Source organism: Bos indicus x Bos taurus, chromosome 13, assembly GCF_003369695.1.
Source record: "Bos indicus x Bos taurus breed Angus x Brahman F1 hybrid chromosome 13, Bos_hybrid_MaternalHap_v2.0, whole genome shotgun sequence".
NCBI classification, from domain to species: domain Eukaryota; kingdom Metazoa; phylum Chordata; class Mammalia; order Artiodactyla; family Bovidae; genus Bos; species Bos indicus x Bos taurus.
This window is the reverse complement of record NC_040088.1, coordinates 23,658,677-23,667,700: the sequence shown is the minus strand read 5'-3', so window position 1 is coordinate 23,667,700 and position 9,024 is coordinate 23,658,677.

The window sequence follows — 9,024 nt, the reverse complement described above, 5'->3', positions numbered from 1 at the left end:
GGTTACTTTGAGGCACCTTCCCCTGCCCTTTTGTGGAGAGAATGGGGTTGGGGGTATGACGGTGGGGCTGTAGTGTCGGAGGCTGTGTCTTAGCAGAGCTGCAGCAGGAACATCCTGCCCCAGTGGTCTTTGGCGGGGGTGGGAGGGAGTGGGCCGTAGACTTGCATCTTTACCATGGAGTGAACTATGTGGAGATGAGGCTGCGATGGTCAGGGACTCTCCTCCTTGCCCATCATCAGAAGTTCATTAAAAGTGAAGTCTGGGTAGAGCTCTGTGCTGGGTTTCCTGGGGTTGCCAGGAAGTCCGGGATGCGCCAACAGGTGAACTGAGCCACAACCCTTTTGAAGATGTGCTGCCAGCAGATGGATGAAATGTTACAAAGGGGAGATTTGGGTTTTAAGCAGGTGTTCCTTGGTGAAACCTGGTATGGAGGTTTTTGTCAAGTGGACAGTGTGAGTGCTTGCAGTAGCTTCCCTGGCCCTACCCTGTATATGCTAAGTAATATTCCCCTCCTCCCCTATCATGGACATCAAAAATTGTGGTGTCCCACTCCTTTCTAGACACCTTCCAAAATTTCCCTGGTTAAGAGCCTTTGATTTTAAATAGGTGGTTCAAGGACTTGCTTAATAATTTTTAAAATCCATCCAGCCATCCATTTATTAATTTATCTGTTTGTTAATTTGACCACACCACATGGCTTACGGGAGTTTAGTTCCCCATCCAGGAATCAAACCTGGGCCCTTGGCAGAGAGAGCGCAGAATCCTAACCACTGGCCTGCCAAAGAATTCCCACCTTTATTAATTGAAGTCACCAGAATATTATTTCAGTGTTATCTTATATCCCCCATAGTTCTTTTATTTAAAAAAAAAACCAAACAACAGAAGATTTTTATCGTGAACACCCATATACCCACCGCCTAGATTCTACCATGAACATGTTACTGTACACCTGTTTATCATTTTATTCACCTGTCCCTTTAGTCACATTTCAGAATAAATGGCAAGCATCACTGCAGTATCCCTTAGATATCATTAGAATTTAGTACTTGTTTACACTTAAAAACCTATCAAAATACAGAGTAGCACTCTCAGGAAGTTCCCCTGTGCCCTTTCCTAGTCAGTCCCCACCCCACCCCCCAGAGGCAACAGTTGTTTAAATTTTTTCTACTAAAGTGTTGCCTGTTGCAGAGTTTAATTTCAGTATCATCTTAGGCTGTATCTCCTTGCACTCAGACACATCGGGAAACTTAGTTCTCATTGAACTTCAAGATGAAAGAAATCCTCTGGATCGGGGTCAGTTACCCATGACAGGCAGAACCATGGACGCCGAAGATGTCCACATTCTGATTCCCAGAGCTCATGAGTACCTTAACGTGGCAAAAGGGCTTTTGCAGATATGGTTACAGGAAGGACCTAGGTGGGGGGAGATTGTCATGTATCATGTGGGAGGATCCAGTGTAATCACATGGGTCCTTAAATGAGTCAGAGATGGGAGAACAAAGACATCTGAAGATACTGCACTGCTGGCTTTGAAGATGTAGGCGGGGACCACAAGCTGAGAAATGGCCGTGGGCCCTAGGAGCTGGAAAAGGTGCGAAAATCCTCCCCAGGGCTTGAAGGAACCAGCCCCGCCAACAGTTGGTTTTAGTCCTGTGAGACCCATTTTGGACTTCTGACCTCTAGAGCAGTAAAATGATAAATCTGTGTTATTACAAGCCAAATCTGTGTTATTTTAAGCCACTAAATTTCTGGCAATTTGTTACATTGGCAATTTGAGCAAGAAAAAACTCACACAGGGTCTTTGTTTCTTTTAATGTGTAGCAGAGAACAGAATAACAAGAAGTCAAGATTTTTTAAAAAATCTCCCAAGATTCCACAACTCGTAACAAATCAGGTTTCAGTATTTTTCCTGCTTCTTCCCCTCTATTTCCCTAGGGACTTGTCATTTTGAGTTTTAATTACAACCTAGCACAAATTTTGCATTCTGGTTTTTTCCCTACTGAATGTTTTTGATCAGGAATATATGTCCATGTTGCTACAAAGTCTTTGTAACTATTTTAAGAGGGCTGTAAATAAAGTCAAATGACTGTACTAAGTTTAACCACCTTGGAGTTTTTTTGTTTTGTTTTTTGGCCACGCCACACAGCTTGTGAGATCTTAGTTTCCCGATTGACCAGGGATCAAACCTGGGCCCTGGCAGTGAAATTGCTGAGTTCTAATCACGGGTCTGCCAGGGAATTTCCCTTAACCATTTTGTTAAAGGATAAACTTTATTGGAAAGTAAAATCGTGACTCAAGTACAAAATGAACATGTTAAAGGTTGTAGTTGTTAATTAATTGGAGACCCAGTAAGATGTTTTAGTAATAAGCCAAGTAGGAATCCTGAAATGAATTTCTTTAATAGATACAAAACCAACAGAATTGGCCAGTATCCACAGAACTAATTCACCATCAGTTAAATTCCACTGGATGCAATCTGCATTTCTCTGCACAAGAGTCATCTTCACTGTCAGTTTCCCTCAAGGTCAATCATTGTGAAGTGGCTTAAAGAGAATGGACGGTGGAGACAACCGAGAAAGGGATGGGGGTGGATGGGCAGGTGGAACACGCAGTAACGGGAGGGAGGAAAGCGACTTGGAAGGCTTCCACCACGTTTGCTGGCATCCTGCTGTGGTACGGTACTTCAGGTGTTTCCAATGTTTTGCATTTATTAAAAAGTCAGTATGTCTTTAAACATGTAATTTTTTTCTTCCCTAAATACCTTGATTCTATAGGATAAAATAGTGGAAGGAGGGCTGTAGGCTCCAAAGAGATTATTATATGACATTCAGTTGGTGTTGCCAAGTTGTATAAGCTTCCCACACACCAAAAACAAACCCTACCCATGTCGCACGGCAGAATATGGGCCATCACTTCCATGGTCTCCTTAAAACGTGAGCACTTTCTTTTTCCAGACACCCTCCCGCTCACCCTCTTTGCTCTTATGTTCCTTGGTTGGAAGTAGATCTGTGGAGAATTGACCGGACTGAACCAGAGACGTATCACCCTTCCCCCAGTGCTGGCTCCCTCTGAGCCCCAGAACAGCATCCTGGATCTCTCACTAAAGAAGCAAGAGTTGGGTCTTGCCTGGTGATCCAGTGGTTACGAATCCACCTTGCAGTGCAGGGGACACAGGTTGAATCCCTGGTTGGGGAGCCACATGCCTCAGAGCAACTGAGCCCAGCACTCTGAAGCCCAACCACCACAACTAGAGAGCCCAGTGCTCCTCAGATCCACGTGCTGCCACGAAGACCCAATGCAGCCAAATTAAAAATGTATATTAAAAATAATAAAGAAACAGGAGCACCACAGGCCCAGCTGGAACTGGTTCATGTTGACACTGACTTTCTTTTCCTTTTCCTTCCTTTTTGTTTAATTTTTGAGAAACATGGTGGTTATATTTACAGTCCTGAGATTCAGGAGAACTAAGTCTGCTTCTGAACTTTGCTATGGGTTAGACACTGATCTACCCTGTTAATGAGTTTTTCCAATTGTTGAGTGGATTTGGGGTGGAATTTGGGGAGTGCATAGTAGGTCAGAGTGACTGAGTGAACTTGTAAGATAACTTCCAACTCTAACAAAATTGTACTGATTTAAAATTCGGTGATCAAATGAGAAACTTCACTGTTTGTATGCGGCCATGGCAGCCACACAGCTCCTCTGCTCCCCAGTAACCAGGATGACAGTTTGACTGCAAAAAAGAATTCCACCAGCCCCTACTTGTTCCAGGAAATGGCTGGCCACACACCCTCCACCCCTTCCTCTTTTGAAATGTCCCCAGACTGCTTGCTTGGCCTGTTGCAGCTAACCAAGGATGGCCAAATGTACTTGAAGATCAGTTGGTCTCTCCTTCACTCCACAAACCTGCCCTACTGGACCGTGTTCCAATTGGAAACTACATTAGTATACACCTAGACAGCATGTTAAAAGAGGTCTTAACCAACAAAGATCAGTATAAAGATCTTTGTGTAAGTATAAAGATCAGACAAAGGTCAGCTGTGGTTTTTCCAGTAGTCGTGTACGGATGTGAAAGTTGGACCATGAAGAAGGCTGATCACCAAAGAACTGATGCTTTCCAGCTGGTGCTGAGAGTTCCTTGGACAGCAAGGAGATCAAATCAGTCAATCCTAAAGGACATCAACTGTGAATATTCATTGGAAGGACTGATGCTAAAGCTGAAGCTCCAATACTTTGGCCACCTGATGCTAAGAGCCAACTCATTGGAAAAGACTCTGATGCTGGGAAAGATTGAGGGCAGGAAGAGAAGGGGGCAACAGAGCCTGGAGATGGTTGGATGGCATCAATGACTCTGCACATGAGTTTGAGCAAACTCCGGGAGATAGTGAGGGATAGGGAAGCCTGGTGTGCTGCAGTCCGTAGGGTGGCAAAGAGTTGAACACGACTGAGCAACTAAACAACAGATCTCATTTTTACGCAATAAATTGTACCCCTGACACTTTTGAACCCCTGCGGAAGCAAAGATGATGGCGGGAGTTCGCTTGCAGCAAGTTTCTAAATAAACAGGCTTTATTAATTTTGTCTTAAACTTAGATTTGTCTTTGACACGTGGGATGTGTGTCTGTAAGAATTCTGCCCTCAGCATGCACCTGCTCCCTGAATAAATGTGGATTCACTTTGGTTGATAGCCTTGGACTGAACTGGGTTCTCAGGAACCACTGAGAAAGGAGAGTTTAGGGATTCCCGTTCAGCCCCTTGCTTGCTCTTCCTCCCTTGCTCAGTCATGTCCGACTCTTTGCGACCCCATGGACTGTAGCCTACCAGGCTCCTCCCTCCATGGGATTCTCCCGGCAAGAATATTGGAGTAATTCCCTTCTCCAGGGAATTTTCCCAATCTAGGGATTGAACCCAGGTCTCCTGCAGTGCACGCGGATTCTTTACCATCTGAACCACCAGGGAAGCCCAGAGATGAGGGAGGTCTTGATCAGACTGATAGAAGCGAGGGTAGTAAGAAAGTGGTCAGGTCCAGGATGTACTACCAGGGTAGCTTTCAGGCAGAACCATGAGGGAGAGTCCCAGTAGAAAAGCAGCAGTTTTCCGCCAGGCCCTCCTCACTCTAGCCCATGCACAGAGACAACTATTTCAAACTCCTAGCTCGCTCTTCTGCAGTTACCACCATGTTGTACCAGTTGATTATATTGTTTTTTAGGGGATTTTTTTTTTTTTTTTTGCTTGTTTGTTTAGAAAATAAGATTAAAGTAAATCTTTGGAAAGAGCCTGCTTAATTAAGAAACAAAATCTCAGGAGATGTAAAGGAAATTAAGAATAGGTGTGACCACCTAAAAATGAAATAACAAAACTTCTGTATCATAATGCCATAAAGAAAAGAGCCATAATGGAGAGAAATTCTTTTTACAAAATAGAACAAAAATCTTGTACCCTAAATATATAAAAATTCTAAAGAAAAAAATTTAGTAGAAAATAATATTAAGCTACTCTTAAGAATTTTACATTACATTGCTGTGCTTCAACGTGTCACTTTAGGATCTTAATCTTCTCATGTGGCCTCTTGTCCTCCAGCAGGCACGCCCAGGCTTCTTCACAGCAAATGGTCTCAGTTCCACCTTGCACTAAGGTGATCAGAGGGGACACCCCACCCTCCCCACCCCCCACTCCATGGCAGGGTGGAGCCCCATTGCTTTCCTTGCTCCGCATGAAGCAACAGTAACAGAGGCAACACTCTCCTCCTCACAGCCGGAGTGTTGGGGAGGGTTACAGAGAAGGAGGAGCTACAGCAAGAGATTCTTTTAATTTGTGTATGAAGTTGGCATACACTCAAGTGTCCCATGCATGAAACCCACTGAAATTAACATAGAAAAATCTCTGAGAACTGAACTATGATGTGGAATACTGCATGGTCTTAGATTGGCCTCTGAGTAGCACACAAGCAGGGCAGACCAAAATAACACTGAATTTGGAACTAAATGGACGTTCAAACACACAAACCACAAAAGTGAGCCATAATATGCATTCTAAACTGAAACAGGTTGAAGGCATACTAAAGTAGAAGGTTATTTTAAAGGAAACAGATTGTTGTAGCATAATACCCAAAAACCCAGGATAAAAATCAAATATTACTAGATCTGAACTGAACTGAGAAAAGACAATCAACAGATCCCAATATCAAGATTACATGGATGATGAAATTCTGACAAGGGTTTTAAAGCAGCCATCATAAGAAAAAAAGGAAAGGGTAAAGGAAGGAAAGGATCAACGAGCAACTGTGAACACTCTTGAAATAGAGAAATAATTGATGAAAAGTTTCAGCAAAGAAATAGAAAATATAAAGGAAAACCAAATGGAAATTTTAGAACTAAAGAATACAAAAATAAGAAACTCATTGGATGGACACAGTGGCAGGAGGGAGATGACAGAGGAAAGAAACAATGAACTTGAAGTTGGGCCAATACACACTATGCAGCCTGAACAAGGAAACAATAGGTGAGAAAAACAAACAGAACTTCAGGAGCCTGTCAGACAGTACCAAGATACACTTATGTCCCTGGAGTCCCAGAAGGAGAGAAGAAGGAGTGCAGTGCAGAAAATATAGAGAAATAATAACTGAAAAATCCTCAAATTTGGTAAAAGAGCATAAATTTACTGACTTAAGCTGAGTGAACCCCAAACTAAGAATACATAACAGTCCTAAAATAAGAAGCTGAGTGAACCCCAATCTGAGAATACATAACAATCCTAAAATAGTATGCACTAAAAGCCAAATTCTAGATAGTAAGATGGTGGACTATAAAGAAAGCTGAGTGCCAAGAATTGATGCTTTTGAACTGTGGTGTTGGAGAAGACTCTTGAGAGTCCCTTGGACTGCAAGGAGATCCAACCAGTCCATCCTAAAGGAGATCAGTCCTGGGTGTTCACTGGAAGGTCTGATGTTGAAGCTGAAACTCCAGTAATTTGGCCACCTCATGCGAAGAGCTGACTCATTTGAAAAGACCCTGATGGTGGGAAAGATTGAGGGCAGGAGGAGAAGGGGACGATGGAGGATGAGATAGTTGGATGGCATCACGGACTCAATGGACATGAGTTTGGGTAGGCTCTGGGAGTTGGTTTTGGACAGGGAGGCCTGGCATGCTGCAGCTTATGGGGTCACAAAGAGTCAGGCATGACTGAGCGACTGAACTAAAGGTGGTGGATTCTGGGGGCTGGGGCTCAGGATATTGGCAGATATTGGTCAAACGGTACAAATATCCAGTTATAAGGTGAATAAGTTTGGGGATCTAAAGTATGGTGTTTAACAATACTGTATTATGTTCTTGAAAGTTGTTAAGAGAGTAGATATTAAATGCTTTCATCACAAAAAAAGAAATGGTAATTATGTGAAGTGATGGTATGGAGATAACTAATACTATTGTAATAATTTTGCAATATGTAATTGTATCAAATTATCACATTTTATACCTTAAACTTAACACAGTATGTCAACTCTATCTCAATAAACCTGGAAAAAATGCAAAGTGGAAAAAAATCTTCAGAATAACTAGGAATTATGGGACATTTACAAAAGGTGTGGCGTACACATAATGAGAAAACAAGGAGAAGAGAAAGAGAAGAAATGACTTGTAAGTCATTGACGTCGTAATGACTTACAAGTTTCCAAAATTAATGATAGACACCAAACCACAAATTCAAGAGGCTCAAGAAATACCAAGCAGGGTAAATACCAAAAAATTGATGCCAAAGCATTTTATATTCAAACTGTAGGAAACCAAGGACAAAGAGAAAATCTTGAAAGAAGCTGGGTATGGAGGGAAACAACTTACTTGTAGAGGAACAAGGATGAAAATTATATTGGGCTTTCTCATCAGAAACCATGAAAGCAAGAAGAGAGTGGAGTGAGATACCCAAGTGTTGAAAGAAAATAACAACCAGCCTAAAATGTTGTATCCAGCAAAATTATCATTCAAAAATGAAGGAGAAATAAAGTCTTTCTCAGACAAACAAAAAACTGAAGGAGAGAGGAGCTAGAGATCAAATTGCCAACATCCATTGGATCAAAGAAAAAGCAAGGGAATTCCAGAAAACCATCTATTTGCTTCATTGAGTACACTAAAGCCTTTGTGTGGATCACAACGAACTGTGGAAATTTTTTAGAGATGGGAATACCAGACCACCTTACCTGCCTCTTGAGAAACCTGTATCGGATCAAGCAGCAACAGTTAGAACTAGACATGGAACAATGAACTGGTTCCAAATTGGGAAAGGGGTACGTCAAGGCTGTATATTATCACACTGCTTATTTAACTTCTATGCAGAGTACATCATGCGAAATGCCGGGCTGGATAAAGCTCAAGCTGGAATCAAGATGGCTGGGAGAAATATCAATAACCTCAGATATGCAGATGACCCCACCCTAACGGCAGAAAGTAAAGAACTAAAGAGCCTCTTGATGAAGGTGAAAGAGGAGAGTGAAAATGCTGGCTTAATACTTTACATTCAAAAAATGAAAATCATGGCATCCAGTCTCATCACTTCATGGCCAATAGATGGGGGGAAAATAGAAACAGTGACAGACTATTTTCTTGGGCTCCAGAATCACTGCAGATGGTGACTGCAGCTTGCTCCTTGGAAGGAAGGCTATGACAAACCTAGACAGCGTATTAAAAAGCAGAGGCATTACTTTGCGAACAAAGGTCTGTATAGTCAAACCTATGGTTTTTCCACTAGTCATGTACCGATGTGAGACCTGGACCATAACGAAGACTGAGCACCAAAGAATTGATGCTTTTGAACTATGGTGCTGGAGAAGACTCTTGAGAGTCCCTTGGACAGCAAGATCAAGCCAGTCAATCCTAAAGGAAATCAATCCTGAATATTCATGGGAAGGACTGATACTGAAAGCTGAAAATCCAATCCTCTGGCCATCTGATGTGAAGAGCTTACTCACTGGAAAAGACACTGATGCTGGGAAAGACTGAGGGCAGGAAGAAAGGGAGAGACTGGCATCATCAACTC